The 17,071-nt window shown below is 37.5% G+C and overlaps 1 long non-coding RNA gene across 2 annotated transcripts; it reads left to right on the forward strand.

Annotated features, from left to right (window-relative positions):
- Positions 1–1,268: 1,268 nt before the first annotated feature.
- Positions 1,269–11,971, forward strand: LOC113996686. Of its 2 annotated transcripts, none has more exons than XR_005563951.1 (4): positions 1,269–1,422; positions 4,416–4,499; positions 6,436–6,519; positions 11,812–11,971. It is a non-coding gene; the product is annotated as an uncharacterized LOC113996686 (long non-coding RNA). The 2 variants fall into 2 exon arrangements; XR_005563950.1 differs by lacking the exon at positions 1,269–1,422 and adding an exon at positions 3,285–3,417.
- The last annotated feature ends 5,100 nt before the right edge of the window (positions 11,972–17,071 follow it).

Consider the following 17,071-nt stretch of genomic DNA (forward strand, 5'->3'; position numbering starts at 1 on the left):
TGTGACACTGTCATTACTCTGTTTACTCCCTGTGGAAAAAATGCTTTATTAGTAAAGGCAATTCTGAAAATAAAAATAGCAATCCATGTCTCTGGATTGCTCTGGGTGGACAGTATTAGATGATGAACATCAGTCTGCTCATCTGATGAAAGAAGACAAGTGCATGGTTCATTATTTAATAAAGCATGTGGTATTTGTCAGTAACTTTGAGGCTATTTCTCAAGAATCTTGAATTCATCTATTGATTTGTATCATATTAGGTAGGCAGACTTCTATTTTCTCACCGAGAAATTTCCCTCCTAAGAAAACTAGCTGAATAACCACTGAGTTGCTTGCTTTCTGCCAGTCATAAATCACATCTTCCCACTTCCTTGGGTATGGCAGTTGTCTAATTGTCTGTTTTAAAATGGATTGTATTTATTATGCTTCACATATTAATTGAAACGCTTCTTGCATTCACACTTGGGAACATTATCGCTTCACTTTTTTCATAAATGATTTATCAACTCTGTTCATACTTGCATATTCTTTATCATGTTTCCCAAAAGATTTTTTCCAGAATCCTCTTTTGAGAAGAACCACAGGAAGAAAATGAATGAAGCTTAATATTTGACCAGGAATTTACTCTAAGTCTTTTAAGAAACATCTTGTAGTCACTGGCACATCCTTAGTAGTTCCAGAGGGAAAACGAAGAAGGTAGCTCATCTAAGTCAGTATCTTGTAATATGCACTGAAAAGAAGAGACTCAGGAAACCAGCCCAATTCTTTTCCTGGGGAGTCTTCAGAATATGTGACAGCAGTGCTTAGACTTGACAGGACTTTTCTCAACTTTGAGACTTGCACGACCCTCGGAAGCTTTTACCTCTTCCTGGCTTATGTGTCTTTGGGTCCTGATTTGTTACAACTGCTAGTGTAATCCTACTGGAAGTTTATCCTGCTTTATCCTCTACATGGTTGTTGTAAAGTTTTTACTGCTACAAGAAAATACTCCAGTGATGTCCATGGGTCCTTCTGCATACAGAAAGACTTCTGAGTGTGTGACATAATACAGAACTAAGAAGAAAGTTGCCATTTTCTGAAGATGTATCTTCAGAATTAATGTCATTATGTACTTTCTACTGGCTTGTATTCCTTCTTGTGGAATAACTTCTCACTTTTTACCAGGAGAAAGCCAAAGCAGTCATTTGTTAAACCTCATAGAAGGGATTGGTGTCAGAGCAATACTCAAAATTTTGGATGACTTGTCACTCAGACTGACATGTGCCACCTCTCTTCACAGAAATCAGGCTGAGAGTTGTGCTGGGCATGCTGTCAAAATGGCACAGCCTCTGCCTTTTTGATGGCACTGTCCGTGATGCTGAGAGCTGGGAGAAGAACTGCAGGTCACTGGGGGAGTGATGTGAGCTCAAAGAGTTCTTTTGGGTATGAATTTGCATTGTGCCTGCACAAGACTTGCTGTATGCACTGAAGTGTAGTGTGTTTTCCTTCCTGCTGGAGGTGTGAGCCTGGGATGGGCAAGTGGCATGAACTTCATTGTGGGCAAAGGTACAGAGTGGACACGGGGTCCTGGAACCATAATGGAGTGCAGGACATCAACCCCCCAGCCCTCCTTGGCATCTCACTGCTTGATAGTGTAAATACACCCAATGTCCTGGAATTCCTAAAGGGTGGTGATTTCAGAATATAGAATCACATTAAGGTTGGAAAAGACCTCCAAAATCAAGTCCGAGTCCAACCTATGTGAACAAAAGCATCTTCTTAAAATGAATTGTAATGGAAACTTTGCTGCATTTAAATTATATGAATACTTCATTTCTGTTTTTCATATTGCAGCTGGATTACTTTAGGACTTGGAATGCTGCAAGTGTACATATTTTCTTCCAAGTGCCCGAAGTGAAAGAAACTGGGACTGAGTTTTGAAATAGCTTTGATCCAACAGCACAGTAATATTCTGTGGGACAAATTAGAACAAAAAAAATCCCTTAGCTTTTCAACACTGTGGTGACAGTACTAATCAATAGGAAAGGGTATTGAGACACCCCATAGGACAAGCTTTGCTCTTCTATGTTAATGTGTATAGAGCTTTATTCCTTAGGTAGGTCAGTGCATGTACATCAAGTCCCAGACCACAGGACACAGATATGCATCTTTCCTCCATTAATTTTGATTAAAATACCCTTACAACAAATAGCCAATGCAAGGAAATATTTTTTAACTTTCTCCTGTGTTTCTATATTCCAGTTTCTCCCTGTTTTGTTTTGGGGTTTGTTTTTTTCTTTCCCCAGTTGTCTTCAGTATTTTCCACAATCCTGCTGTCTTATGTTCCATTTTGTTGTTCTCACCACCTGTTCTCAGCTCATCTCCTTTCAAGTCATCATTTATTCTTGCATGCTCCCTCCTCCCCTGTACTCTTCTCATTTCTTCTGTGGTTTTTCTTTTTCTGTCTCTACTTCTAGTTTAAGTAGAGAGAAAATCATACTTCCTGGATGTGGCTCAGTATGAATTTTAAGTTGATAGGATCCTTTTGAACACCATTCCAGATCTAGATGTGCCAGCTTTTTCTCTTGCAGTAGGGATTGCCAGTGCTGCAGAAGCTTTAACAGAAAGTTCACACTCGAGCATTATTAAAATAACTCACCTAATGGATCACCTCTCAGGAGAGATGATACTAAAAGTAATGCAGGCAACTAATCTGTGCAAGAAAGGTAAAAGATCCAAGAGAATTAAATTAATAGCATCATTAAAAAAATAAAATTCTGCTTCAGTGCCTTTAATTTGTAAAGAAAGCAGGTTAATGATAATGTAGGCAAAGGGTTAGATATAATTGGTTTCTCTTTTAATTAAAACCCTTGCAATGAGTACAAAGCCACAGAACTATACCAGATCAGAAAAGCTCAAAATATTCATGCTTTGCTTATCCACAGAACAGGAACATCAAGACAGAGAATCTGTTTCTTATTACCTTGGTGCTCCTTGACACAAGGCTTCTTTCCTCAGTTTGCCCATGAACAAATTCTATCTTTGAAAGGAGAAGCATAATTTCTGAGATACTCTTTAGAGGCCTAATTCTTAGACAACTCTGGATTGCTGCCTTTTCATGGCATCCTATTCCATGGTTTCACTTCGGGTGAATTCACTTTATGTCTTGCCACCAATCAGAGCTGGTTAGCAAAAGTAAACATAGGAGAACCTGATGATGGTTCATCTTTAAGCCTCTCTTTACGAATATGCATGATTTGGGAATTGCTGTGTTAATGTATGGTTTATTTTATATTTTCAGGTTTTAAACTCTGCCTTGAATTTTTATAGCACCCTTGAATAACAGCACATACTTCGATGTGTCAGAGATTTGGGATCTTCTCAGAGCAACAATTTCATAAGCTGTGGGCTTAAGCTCTTAAAATAATTTAAAAAAAGGTATTTGTGTACAAGGGGCAGAAGTTGTGTTTTTGTAGTTACCCTATTCTAGCATTTTAGAGAGCTCCTGTAGCTTTGCTCGTCTCCTGAGCTACATCCAGGAAAGAGGAACAAACAGGTAGCCTGGGATTATATGAACAAATATCAGAAGAAGGAAAGATTAAGTCTGCTTCTAATCTTTTATGTTGATCATGCTTTCTCTCAAAGCTGTTGTAAGAGGAAGCTCCTGATGATACTGGTTTGGTTATCAGGTTGTTTATGGTTCTCTGAGAGGCATCTGCAGCTACAGCAAGCTTGATGGACAAATGGGCCTTTAAAAAAACATAAATGTTTGGGTCTGTGTGCAGGCACACAGATGTATGTATGGGAAAAATTATCTAGTAATACTGTATTACCAAATAAATTTTTTATCCACAAGACAGAAACCAAAACTTTTTAATAATTCTCCTGTAAATCTCTCCTTTTAGAAATGGACATTGAGACACAGAGAATAAGGTTAAATGCATAAAGTGGTACCCTGTTAAATCAAAACATCTGCTGTATGTGAAAAACAAGTTACTCTAAAACTGAATAACATTCTAAAAAAAAAAAAAATCTGTCAAATATTTATACTCTAGTACATGTAACAATCCCTGCAGGAAGGTTCCTATTATTGTTTTCAGTATTTCAAAGGGGCTTTTAGGCATCTAGATGTGTATCTTCTTTTAGTCGTATTTAGGAATTGGTGGAAAGAAATGTGTGTTTGTACAGTTTGGCACCAAGGAACTGGGATTTCACATATGAGTGCTTGACTGAATCAAATCTTTTAAAGTAGTTTATGCTTTCTAAAATGTTAGCAAATGCTAGCTTTGTGCTGATGGAAGCTAGATCTTTGATTAACAGCTTCTTAAGAACATAAACTATTAATGCTTTTCTTAAGGTATAAAGTCAGTATTAACATGTTATAACTGCAGCACAAGAGCAGAGATTAAATTTTTTATTGACACTTTTTTTTTTAGGTATTTGGAAGATGATCTGTCTCCATTCAATAAAACTGGCTACTACTGTGGAGGAAAAATAAACATCCCCAAGTATTTAGGCAGGTATGAGTAAGATTGCTTATAGGTTGTAAGTGTGGAGCAGCTGGTCCAAGTGTCCTCTTGCATTTCACCTGCCCTGAAAACAGCTTTTCCCATTCTCACAGTGCATCAGCATCTCCAATATCCAGTTCATGCTCTCCATATTTTCTACTTCTTTTTCTGAGCATTTGAGTACATTAAGTATGAGTAGCTTAACTTCACATTTTCTTCTGACTGCTAGGAGGCAGACCTGGGAGTTGGAACTTCTATACAAACATCTATTCATAAACTCTTGGGAAATTAGTCTATTATAAAAGCTTTTGTTACTGATGTGACATGGTTTAATGTTGCTTTTGAATATTTTAAGAAGTATTTCTGCATTAGAGATGCATTGGAGTAACATTGGCAATGTAGTCAATCAATTGACAGCATATGTAGTCAATCAACTATAGAATATGTTCTAATTCTTATCAAATACTCAGAGTTTATTGCAGAATAAAAATGTCTTAATGATGTAGTTTGTCTATACCTACTGTGTCTGTGACAAAATTTACAAATCTTTAGAAGTTGTTTAGATGAGAATATTCTTCTGAGATGTAAGGGAACTGCCTATACTGAAAGCTAAGCAGATTCCTATTGTTTGAAATATCTTTTTTTCTACTGTGCAGAAGTTCAAAGTGTTTGTACTGACAGAGCAGTTATTTGGGATGAGCCTGTCTCCTGAAAGTTTTGGTATCTTTCCCTTTCCTGCAGAAATGGAAGTTTTCTTCCCTTTCACATTACACCTACCAGCCTGCAGGCATGTGGTCTCTACGTGACTTGTTTCTCAAGCAGTGTAGTCAATGTTGTCTGTCCCAAAGGGTGTGTGAGGAGAGGGCAGTGAGGGCAATCTAAAACTTGTGCAGAGTCAGGAAAAACAGTGTAACAATTCCTGTAGATCCCTTCCCCTCCGTTTTCCCTTCCCCTGCCTCCACAATGCACACTGGGACACTTCACCACTGAGAAATGTTGGCTGTTCACAAGTGTGTTTCCTGGTACACTGGGGCTGTTTTCTTTTTCCAAAACCACACAGTTTTAGGAACTTGCTCTGCTTTTCAGGCAGGCAGAGGGGACTCAATGGATGGTGGCATTCAGGCTTTTTAGTGCCCTGTCCTGTAAAGGTACCAGGGTTAGCTCAGAGCTGTCCTTTATGCTTGTAGCAGTCATGGTCTCAGTATTTGAACAAACAACTCTAAAGAGAAGCTTCCTTTGGCTGTCATGCTCGTTGGCTCTTCTGCTTCCAAAATCTGGACTAGTATTTTGGAGACATACCAGAGAATTTGGGGACTTTGACAGCTGGGTTTGAGTGATATAGTAGGAGCAATTAGGAGTTCTGCTGTCACCCTTATGTATTCCAGTCCTTGCCAGAAGTTCCTACCCCAGAGAGGAGCTGTGTGCCAGCACTTCTGCCACTCTCATTCCCAGAGTAGCACTGCAGCTGAAGTTAAGTTGGTGTGAATGTGCAGGGAACTATTGCAGTCTTGTGGGTCAATAAGGAATAAGAGAGAGAAAGTAAAGGGAAAGAAAAAAGGATTGGAGCAGGACAGAAAATGGAATGCTGATAAGCACAAATGTTGATGTTGGCAAAGAGGTGATGTAATTGCATTTTAATAAGTGACATTTATGGGTTATGAAATATCTGCAGAAAATCTCAGAGAGATAATTGAAGCAGACATTTTTCAGTTCTGGTGATCTGTAAACGTAAGATCCAATACTCCATGGTTTATGCAAAAATAAATTTGTGCTTCTGTGTATAATACAGATCTAATGATGAGCTGACTTTCATAGTATACAACATATACTTTTGATACATAGTTGTACAGACTGAGAGATTTTTATTCTCAATTTAAAACTCCTGGTAGCTTTAGATTTCTTCCCATGCTTGTCCCTGTCTAATTCATGTTGTTTCTTTGCCCCATAGAGACCAATTCCTCATTAAAGATGATACAACTCTGCAAATATTCACGTATGACTAGTTCCTCAGAGACGATGAAATAAGAAGAAGGTAAATGAAAAAAAATTCTTTATCCAGCTAAGTAACAGCCAGACTTAACTTAAGAATTGAAAATGATTTTTTGGGAACTTGCTGCTCTGAGCTGTTGACAGTCTGGATGCACCAGCTCCTTGCTCACTGCCAGTAATGGCAGCAGAAATTTAAGAATAATTGACATGAAACGAAGAAAATTCCCAACCATTCGCAAGAAAAAAAAAGCAAAATCACATATACCTTTTCAATCTGAATTATTTCAGACTCATTTATTTTCCATTTTATTTCATGGTAACATGAATTCTCCTTGCTTCCTCTCCTTACAATTTATAGTGTATCCTAAATTGTATCCTTTTTTCAATGCCTCTGGACAAATCTTATAGATTTGGATGAGAAACAAATACAATTATCATTGAATCAGTCTGTGGGAGCAGATGATATTTTATAATACACGCTTAATGGATGACACAAACTTGACTTTTTTTCAGTGCTAATTCAGCTGACCACAGCTAGATGGTCAGAATGAGCATTGTCTCTCACCATTTTCAAGAACTGGGATCTATTCCTTATTTTCTAAGGGATGAAGACTGTAACAAAGCAATAGATCTGGAATAATGTCCTATGTGCATTAAATTTGTTCAAGGGAAATATAGAGCTGTGGCAAAGCTTTTATGTAAGCCCTGAATTTAGTTTGTGTTCAGCCATTCCAAGTTTCTGGGATACACTTAAAACCAGTATATGTCTTCACCTTTCTGTTATTTTAAGGAATACTTCTGTCCAATTGTCTATACATAACATGGAAAGAATGCATTTCCCTCACAGTCACAGCAGCAGGGAGTCATTTAATGGCTGTTCCTGCTAGGGTGTGCAGTATTACTTTGGAAATGTAAAAGAGTCATTTGGTTTTGTGCTATTTTGTTGATACTGAAGGAAAATGCCCTTTCTGAGACAGATTATGCCTTCTTTGTGTACCACTGTTAATGTCCCCTCAGTCTTCCTTTGGTGTACTTTCACTGTATTACTCTAATCTGGAATTTTTCGTCTTGCTCCTGGCACTGCTGAGAAATGAAAATATTCAAAATTCATGTGGCAGCTTAGTTACCTGCATGTTGTTTGGATATCAGGATATATCCCATAGGCCTGTCTGAACACTGAGGATAATATAGGAAAGAAAATGTAGGTGTGTGGAGTGCACATCTGGGGAATTCTGGAGTAGTAAGTAATGCTATTTGCCACTGCTTGCTGTAACTCATCACTGTAATACCATTCAAAGAGACGTTATTTATGTTTAAACCTTGCTAATAATATAAATTTTACCCAAGAAAAAAATGCAGTTTATTCATAACTGTTCTGAAACTTTTCTTCTTTGCAAACTGAAATTCTTAATAATTCTAAAATATTTTTTATGCTTTTCCCTAAGCTCTTTAAAATTCATCCATTCCTACTCTATGGTCAGATTCATGGAATGGTGTGTAACTGAAACTGTAGCTGGGTGTTCAGAACCCAACCAGTTTACACCTTTTGAAAAAATATAGATATTTACCATCTTTTGTTGGCTTGTGAATCATTGCTCCTGGTACACTTCTGAGAAACTTAACATGAGCTTCTTATTTCATACATATATCACTGTAAATCAGTCTGTGTTTATCTGTAGACAAAACCATAGGTTTAGTTATGTTTTCAGATTTTTTCAGTTAATATGTTAAAGGTATGTAGGGCTGAGCAAATAGGCTCTGTTTTCATACACATTAAGAGTTTACCAATGTGAGGAAAAATGAAGGACAAAGGCAGTACAAAAATTTTGTGAAATGAAATGTAACAATGGAAAAGAATTTATTTGAATGTCATCAGATAGCAAGATAAAAAACAAAGTTAAAGGAAGGACTTGTATTTCATTATCTAATGATTTCACCAAGGTCAGAATGGTAGAGGAACAATAAAGATTTAGGTAAATCATATAATTTATTTATTTATGTTCTTGGCACATGTTGCAAAATATACCTCCTGTCCTGTCCAATTGATGTGGCAGATCTGCACTGGAAACTTGTACTCCTGTTGAGCAGAAAGTGAGCTCATACAGAGGTTGCAGGGCAGAGGTACAGCAAAATAGCTTAGATGCTGTTCCTGCTGATAATTTACTTAAAAAATGATGTAGAAGAAAGCAACTGTCTATCAAAGCCAGTGGAGAACTATGTGGTTTTAAAGAACTCTAAACAGAAATTAAAAAAAATTAGTATTCTGTATTTTGAGTGGCTGTTTTGTGGTTTTTTGGCTCACATGCCCTTATGCTGCTTACTGAGACTGTAAATGAGAAGAACAGGGAATGACCAGCAGCTGAAGTTGAGAATTAACAAAAGGTCACAGTAATAACGTTTACTGCCATCTCTAAGAGATTCTGACTCCTCTTTCTTGTGGCATAGAGAGAAACAAATGTAGAGTGTGCCTTTTCTTGCTCTCATTTGTTTGACATGAGCATCACAAGTTTATTTTGTGCTCACCATCCTAACATGTACTATTGGCAGCTCTTTTCTTTAAAAGAAAAAATTCATCTGTCTGTCCTTCAAACTACTAAATTACTAAGTAAAGGCAAGTCAGACATGGGAAACTGCTTAGATTTAAATATATTCCTGAAGGAAAAGCTGAAGAAATCCAGGACTAGGAAGCTGACTAAAGGAGAATAGCACTTAGTTGAGTACTCGTATGGTTCCCACAGATGATTAAAAAGCAGATGGCTTTGTGAGCTAACAGCCTGGGTCCTCTGGGTGTGTGCTATTAAGCAAAAGTGTCCTGGGAAAGGAAAAGGAATCTGCAGGCTCTTTTCCCTGGACTGCAAGTGCCTGCCACTGAGCCAAGTTTGATTTTATTCAATCTGAGTATTGGCTTGAATTTCTGAAAAGAAGTTTTGGAAACCTGCCTCGTTCATCAAAAATAATGTATGGTGCCACCACAGAGGCAAGAGGGGTTCTCATTATTGTTTCTTGCATTTTATGATGTTGGCACTCTTCCTGAAATAATTTAAGAATTGCAGACAATAGTATTTTGGATTTTATAAAAATAGATCTCATCAATGAAATCTATATTTTATCTAGGTTTTGGTAATGTGCTTCTTCTTCAGTAAATACATCTTTTTCTGGAAACTAAATCCTTCCTCTGGACAAGCATCACTATGTCAAGCAATTCTGTACAAAACTGAAGTATAGCAATTAGGAAGAAATTAATGAAATAATGTGAATGCTCTTATAAACTTCTATGGACTATTGTAGATAAGGTCCTCCCTCAGCCTCCCTTTCTCCAGGCTAAACACTCCCAGCTCCCTCAGCTGCTCCTCATCAGACCCTTCACCAACTCCATTGCCCTTCTCTGGACTCGCTCCAGCACCTCAGTGTCTTTCTCAGAGTGAGGGACCCAAAACTGGACACAGGATTTGAGGTGTGGCCTCACCAGTGCCGAGTACAGAGGGGCAATCACTGCCCTGGTCCTATGGCCACACTATTGCTGAGCCAAGCCAGGATGTCATTGGCCTTCTTGGCCACCTGGGCACACACTGGCTCATGTTCAGCTGCTGTCGACCAGCACCCCCAGGGCCTTTTCCAGCATAAGGCTTCATCCTTAGATACATGGCTGCTTAGGGGAGAGGGAGCCTGACAAATGCAGCTTTACGAGTGTTTCCATTTCTGGTTCTACAAATATGTCTCATACTAAGAGATTGAGAAAGAAGAAAACCCTCTACATACTTTGAACCTGCAAATAGTCTGAGAGTAAAACTATTTAGCCTAATCACAACAGGCGTATGTTAATTACAAATGGTCTCCAGCTGAAAACAAACCATGGAAAACAGCAATAAGGCAAGCTTTAAATGCTTTAAACTTAAGTGGTAAAATTCTTTAGAATCTCTTATACCCTGAGAGTGTCAGATTTTTTAAAAATTGAACTGAAGCTGGAATTTTGGGAGATCAGGGAGTAAGGTGCTGAAGATTACTGAATCAGAGATTCAGTGATGGTTCCTGAGGTGATAAAAGGGAGAAATGTTTTCATTCTCTGTGTCATTTAAGAAAATATGAATGACTCTGTTGTGCCAGACTGCAAGTTCACGGACATGTGCATTTGTGACCAAAATTGAAGGGAGAGGAATCAGAGAAGGTTTTACTACCGCCTCTGCTTATTCTTATGGCCTTCAATTTTGGTCACAAATGCACATGTCCATGATTTATATAATTTCAGTAATTTTCAGTGGCTTTCCATTTAATGATTGTGTTCAATCTCATGTAAACCTTGTTCTGGACCTTTAATATGCAACACGATTGCTAAAATTAACAGCCTGTTAAGTAGCAACTTGTTAATGGCTCAGGCCGTTGTCTGAGGCTGGTGGTGTAAGTGAAAGAGGTTACACTGACATTTGGTACTGTGCCCACTTACTTCAACAGAGAACTTTCCTTGGTGTTCTTAAAAAGATTCAGCAGAAACAAGGATCACTCAAAATACTTATTTTGAGATGAGGAGATCACTTCTGGCATGAAAATTATATGATCTCTCCATAAATCACACAATACAGACCTTGTATGTTGAAAGGTCTGATGGATTTGCTTTCATGATTAACAGTAGAGAATGTAAAACCAAATAAACTTCATAAATTCCTCGAAGAGAAATTAAAAAAAAGTAATGGAATTGTTGCAAACATTTTTTTTGTTTTTTTTAGACCCATGGAGTTGTAGTCTATTTTTAAGTACTGCTTTTATTGAGAATGCCAATATGTTTTAAGTAACTCCCTGGAAGTCCTCAGTTCATCTATCACTAACAGTGGTCCTGGTTTCCTTTCTGAGTGAGGCAGTTTGCCATTCTGACATCTGTAATAGTGCCAGAGACAAGGTGGTGCTCTGAAAGTATTTGTCTCTCTTGAACTAAATAATGGTGGGGACAATTTGGAATTTCTCAACAGTAGTATTATTTAGTGTATAATGTTACCACGAAGGAAGTCTGGGCAGGCATTTGTGGGTTCCTTCAGTTCAAGGATTTATCATTCAGCCTCTGCCTCACCCTGTGTGTGTTATGAGCACAACACTCCACTGCCTTTTCCTTGTTATTGTTAATTTTAGAAAACAGACTCCTGGAAAGAGAAGCTAGAAACAACTAAGTCTTGTCAAAAAATAGCTCTTTGGGCAATCAGACCACAAAATTAAAGGAAAGAAGAAAGGAGGGAAAAAGTAGCGAAGACACATTCAGGGCCAATAATATGATCAGTGTGTGAAATGGAAATGAAAGCTGGAATTGTAACTGAAGTTCTATTTTTGTTTTCTGTTTTCCTGCCTACAGTTTTCATCTTTGTCATCAAAACATCAAACATGCTCCACTTCAGTCACTCTGTAACTGTGGTAGCCAAGGAAGGCTGTGTTTTTAACAAAAAATAGCAAACATTGTTTTTGATATGTTACTGGAGCTGGAATAATTCATTAAAGAGTGGACCTGTTGGCCTCAACCTGTAAGTACTACGTGTGATTTGATGACCCTTTTATTCTATACCCCATGAAGGTCAACAGTAATGAATCATTTATCTCTGAAAACATATAAAGGACACAGACTTCAGAATATAGGTGATAGTACAAGCAGAGTGCATAATCATAGCATAGAAAACCCCATAATAAACAGGTTCTAACAGATTGTAACATAGCTGACGAAATATCAATAGTTACTTGCAAGAAACCTTTTAGTACCTAGGTTTACTCAGTATTCAGAACCTTATTGATTGTAGAAGTTAGGTCAGTTGTAGTAGCTGCAAATTCTTGTGAATTTTAGATTTTGGATTAGATTTTATCCTAAATGGACTAGCAGTAATTATTTTCTACTGCAGTTGGGTAAATTCATGTCTTCTCCAGTCCAATAATTCAAAATGGCATGATCTCTCCACCATCATTCCCCAGTTAGTTTTGCGAGCTGAATTATTCTAAGGTAGTAGAAGATAACTCCCCTGGACTGATGAAATACACTGGAGTGTGAGAATGTCCCTATCAATTTATAAATTTACTGTGCAGGGTTATAATCTGTATTTTGGATTTTCAGGATTTTTCTGTTCTCTGTAGTGCTTTCTCCTGGGAGTTCCCTTCATCAGGAATTCCATTTTTTTCATGTTCAGAGCAATAATAAATGTTTCAGTAGGACTAGATAAGCTGGAGGGATTTGTCTGGAGCCAGATTTGATGACAAAACTCTAGATAACACAGTTTTCATCATTTTTTTCTTTGCTAGGACATTTAAGTAAATAGATTAAAACAGATTTTCTGGACTTCATAAGAAAAGCTAAATAAAATTAAGAAGTTGGAATTCTGAGGATGCTTTGTATATTCTTCTCTACCATTTTCAAGATGTTGATGTCAAATTTTCTTAACTGTCTACAGCAAAATTCTGTGTTAATTTTAAAATTTTTTTAGGAGTGCATGCAAATGCATTATGAACCCTATGGCTGTCAGATGTTATGTAAAAACATGGAAGTAACTTAGTTTAAATCTCATTTTCTGAAATGACGTTGGCAATGACCTTACAAAGCCATCTGTGATAGCATCTCATTTTCATAAAGTCCAGAACAGTCAGCACTGTGGTGGGGAGCTCTGTTAAATCCCCTTCTTGGTGTCTCTGTCAGTGAAGTGGGTCAAGGAGTGACAGAAGGAAGTATTCTGCACATATTCAGGATGTGAAAGTCTTGGTGCGCAGTTGTTTCTGGTATTCACCTCACAGTGCACTGCAGGGAAAAATCCTATCATACATATGGTTCAGCAGTTGGAGTAGGGAGCAGAGGACACTTGCCCATGGTGCTGGGATTTAGATGAAATTCTGCCATGTGGAAGCAAATCTTCACAGGAAACACCTGATGCTCCTGAAACATATTTAGAACAACGTTTGTGCCAACTAAAGTCAGCTGCCATTTTGAGTTCACACTGGGCAAGATTGTTTATCCTAACATAAACCATTTGACTGATTGATTTCACAAATCCTTTTACTGTTTCTTTGCATTTAATTTTGTTTCTTTACCTCTCCTGAACAGTTATAGGTTTTCCTGCCTATGAAATTCCAATATTAATTTTAATGAAATGAGCATAAAGCATAATATCACTTTTAATAGGTGGATCCCAAAAATTACCTACCTAGCTATTTTTAACTGACATATGTGCTTTTCACATTAACTTATTTAGATTTCTAAGTAAGATGGCAAATTCTAATCAGTAGTCAGTTTTATTCTGTTTGACTCCTGAGGAAGGGACTTCGCTGTGTAAAAACTTCTATGAGCTGTCATACAAACAAGCTGCATGACATGGTTACAACATGCCATTATTGCCCAATAACTTCTTGTATTTCATATTTGTCAAGATTCCTACCTTCATATTCGCTTGACAGTCTGTGTTACCATTGCAATGCTTAAAGAAAACTCTTCCATTTCTACCCTAGAGCCTTAATTATATTTAGGTCTTGAGCCAGAGATAAGCCTGTGCTAGCAAAGTGTTTGTGTGTATCTTGGAAACATAATCAGAATGGTGTTAACTTGGTTCATGTATTACATGTGATGCAGGCAAACCCAGCAACTTTCTTCCCCAGAGCAAGTGATTATCTTTATCTCCAAAGAATGGCCAGATCCAACAGCTATTTGATAACCAGTGAAAGGGATTTTTAAGTTACAAATCCAAGTTTCCAATCCAACAAAAGATGTTTAATGTGTATAACTAAAATCAATGGGACAATTCCATCATTGCAAATAGGTGTTTGCTGGACTGAGGCTCAAAAACTTAACGTAAGTATTTTGGAAGGTGTGGATTTTCCCCTGACTTGTATGAATTACATGGGAAAAAAGATTAATATCTAAATTTTAGCGGCCATATTACCTTGGTCATCATGTGCAGATATACTTCCATATTTTGATTGTTCTTGATGGCAGCATAGCAATGTATTAGTACATAATTTGTAAAAAAAGGGAAATTTCGTTGCTTAAGCTTTCACTTTGTTTTTGTTGGGAAAAAATACTTCATTGTCTATGGAGGTTGTAGGGAATTACACTATGGTTACAAATGTCACTTGCAGAGAGTTTCTTCTCGAGCACCTACAGCAAGGGCGAGACTGCATATGGACAGTTCTTGCCAAATGCTGCTTCTCCATCTAGGCTGGAATAAGACTGATGGATGGGCACAGTAAAGTGAAGAGAATGTTGTTTTCTCCTGTGCACTCACCATGTTTTCTGTCCATCAGATCAGACAGAGCAAAAAGATTCAAACGAATGTTGTCTCACCATCACTGAGTGTAAGGTGGGACGTGAGGGAAAAAGATGGACCACAATCATAAAGCCTGCTCTTGTTTTTGGATGTTAAATGGTGGGGAGATGGGAAAGGGAGAAGAATGGAAGACAGAGGAATTTTGGTTTAATTTTACCAAAAATAGATAAAAGGTAGGCTTCTTGGTCTGAACCATTTTCCGTCAATGTAGATGGAAGGCATAGGGCACACATCCAGCCCTGGATGTGTGTCACAGCCTTCAGCCAGGAATGATGTGAAGTATCTGTTTGCATATTAACTAAATCTTGTAGAGTAAGAGAAGCCTGGTGATCTAACTTAAGTACACATGTGTTTGGAAATTATGTGGGCTTTCCCTTTTTTCTGTTTCTCAACTAATGTGATGATTGTGATGTGTTCTTAAAATTTTCAAATAAATTTTTTTGTTTGCTTTTAGCTTGCCCAGATCGGTGTTAGGAGTGATTTCAGAACAACTGACTGGCCCTGAAGTGTTCCATTCTGTGGAGCAGTGATGTCAAATGTGGTATGACTGCATTTTCTTGAGGTGACTGGCCTTCATGTTTCTCTTCCTCGGGATAACCAGAAGGTAAGAAAAGCTGTCTCCACACAGCTGCCCAACTGACACATGAAACTGAGAGTTGAGGGGTTGATAAAGAGGAAAATATCTTTCACTGTGTGCCAGGAAAGCTTTTTGTGCCTCTTAAGATATATATGGAAGTACCTGGTGAGACTCAGGATTGTAAAATAATGTTTAATATAGGGTGTTCACTGAACCCAGAGAACATTCCTCCAATGTGCCTTACAAGATGGTTTTTGTATTTCCTGCTCCCTCTGAAGGGCTTTTCAAGGAAAAGAAGTAATTTGATACAAAGGAAAGCTGTGATGAGAGAATTACTAGAGGAAAAAGGATGGATTCAGTAATGTTTTGATTAAAATCATAAAATTAATTCCTAATGTATTTTCCAGTACTTAATTTTAAACCCAGTTCCGATTTTTCTGGCAGAACAGCAGTTCCTTGGAAAAAAATGTTGATTTTACAGACGTGTATTTTATGTCACTCCATCAATATTTGAATGGAGACTGGACAGGTGAGCCAGCTGGCATGAAACAAGGACATCAAGCTGGTTTGCTGGGAGGCTCCATGGTTATCCAGAAGTCATTCCCTAGCTAGCAGCTGTGCAGGGCTGTCCAGGGCTGCAAGTTGTCTTGTGTGATGGCTGCCTGGCTGGCAGGGGCTCTGTGGCTGCCCAGGTGCACAGCAATGAGACTTACCAAGGGGTAATTTTTGTACCTCAGATTATCTTTGTCTGAGGGATTGTTTTGATTGTGAAACCAGCACAGGTATATGCTTAAAATGCAGTAAAATTAAATGTTTTTTAAAAGCTGATAGGTTAAAGCCAAGTAAAGGTATACGAATATCATAAAAAAATAACTAGTTTCTTCATTTAGAAATACCTTCAGTGGGTATGGTGAATTTTGCTTATTCTGGCAGTGTGCTTTTCTGGTGTCATTAGACTTTTTGTGGCTAAGACCACAATATATTTAAAGGAACTGGAGTTACTAAAAAAGACATTACACAAATTATATGACTAGTACCACTGAAACCAATAAACTGAGTCATAATCCTACAACAGCTATATATATATATATATACACACACATATATATACACTAATGCTTCCTTGTGTTAGATGCATGGAGTTCAAATTATATGACAGATGTAAGTGACACAGGAAAAAAATATCCTAAGCCTTGTAATCATATAGGATGCACAGGCAATTCTTTGACAAAGAAACACAATGTTTATGCTGCTCTTTTGATTGTTTCATTTCATCTAACTAAAGAAATTCACATGGTTTGTAGTGAACATTTTTAAAAGATAAAAGTAGAATTCTTTCAATACTGGCTACAATTTCCTAATGTTGCATAAAAAATATGTATTAAAATTGATTCTGCTTTTCTCTGCTTTGTTAAATCTTTGAAATTGAATATATATGCATGTCTCCATCTTCAAGTGGAGATATATGTGTAGAAGTATATATGCTTTGTCTGCTGGAATAGCTTTAAAAAAAAATTGTGCCTGTTCTTGTTTAAATATACAAATTGAATTCTCTTTCCTTTTAATTTGAAGGAATTAGTGCTGCTCCAGTAGTCATAGAAACTGCAAATAAGAACTGTGTGTTGAGTATAACCATCGGTTGAAATTCTGAATATTGAATACAGTTTTCTTGAGTTTCTACCTACACAGGAAGCTAAAAAACCTTTCAGAAGGGACTTAGTTAGCAATCTATCAAATAAAGCAGC

This window comes from Pipra filicauda, unplaced genomic scaffold (genome assembly GCF_003945595.2).
Source record: "Pipra filicauda isolate LSUMZ 115617 unplaced genomic scaffold, ASM394559v2 scaffold26_size5592650_pilon, whole genome shotgun sequence".
In the NCBI taxonomy this organism is placed as follows: domain Eukaryota; kingdom Metazoa; phylum Chordata; class Aves; order Passeriformes; family Pipridae; genus Pipra; species Pipra filicauda.